The sequence below is a fragment of the Mustelus asterias genome, chromosome 2, assembly GCF_964213995.1.
Source record: "Mustelus asterias chromosome 2, sMusAst1.hap1.1, whole genome shotgun sequence".
NCBI lineage: Eukaryota > Metazoa > Chordata > Chondrichthyes > Carcharhiniformes > Triakidae > Mustelus > Mustelus asterias.
In genome coordinates, this window is record NC_135802.1 from 119830003 (window position 1) to 119831131 (window position 1129).

Genomic DNA, 1129 nt, shown 5'->3' on the forward strand with positions numbered 1-1129 from the left:
GTTGCAGCAATGTCATCTTCGTGGGGGATGCTGGTGTAGAGTGCCGAGACATCCATTGTGACGAGGAGTGCTCCTGGTTCAACTGCTCCATGTGTGCTGAGTTTCTGTAGGAAGTCCGTCGTGTTGCAACAGAAGCTGGGGGTTCTTTCTACAATGGATTTCAGGATGCCCTCGACATAGCCGGAGAGGTTCTCACACAGGGTCCCATTGCCTGATACGATGGGACGGTCGGGTGTGTTGGCCTTGTGTATCTTCGGGAAGCAGTAGAGATCTCCAACGCGGGGAGTACGTGGGATGTACGGAGGGTTCTCTGAAGGTCCGGATCAAAGGTCTTGATCAGTCTGTTGAGTTGATGGGTGTGTTCTTTGGTCGGGTCGGCAGGTAACTGTCTGTAGTGTTCCTCGTTGTTCAGTTGTCGGTACACTTCTTTGCAGTAATCCGTTCTGTTTAGTATGACAGTGGCCCTTCCTTTTCTGCTGGTTTTATGACAATGTTGCGGTTGGTCTTGGCGTTGCGTTGTGCTTGGGTGACATTCGAGGCTGTTTTGTGAGTGCAACTGATGGATCTGGCATTGATGCACCTCCGGACGGCTTGGGCGTACATGTCGAGTCGAGGGCAGCGGCCTTCCGGAGGAGTCCAATTCGACTCTTTCCTCTTTGGTTGCTGCACTGCGGATCTCTCTGTTGGCTGTTCCGGTTCATTGGCTGTCTCATTGTGTTTGCTGTTGGCCTCTTGGTGTTTGTGGAAGAACTCCCGCAGCCTCATTCGCCTGATGAATTCCTCTGTGTCCTCTGTGAGACTGATGGGGTCCATTTTGGTGGTGGAGCAGAAATTGAGGCCTCGGTTGAGAACTTCGATTTCGTCTGGTTGAAGTGTGTAGTCCGACAAGTTGACAATGGACTTCCCTGCAGTGGTTCTGTTTTCTACTGTGGTACCGGGGGAGGCTTGGTTGCTGCTGGTGGTGATGCCAAGTTTCTCAAGTTTCCTGTTCTTGGTGTGCATTTAGATGGTGTAGTTCCGTTGTGTCGTCTCCTTGGCAGTGTGTCGCAGCTGGTCTGTGTCCTGAGCGCAAGTTGAGAATATGGACTCTATCTTGGTTTCCAGGTTGCGGCGTCTGCTGTAGAGCTGG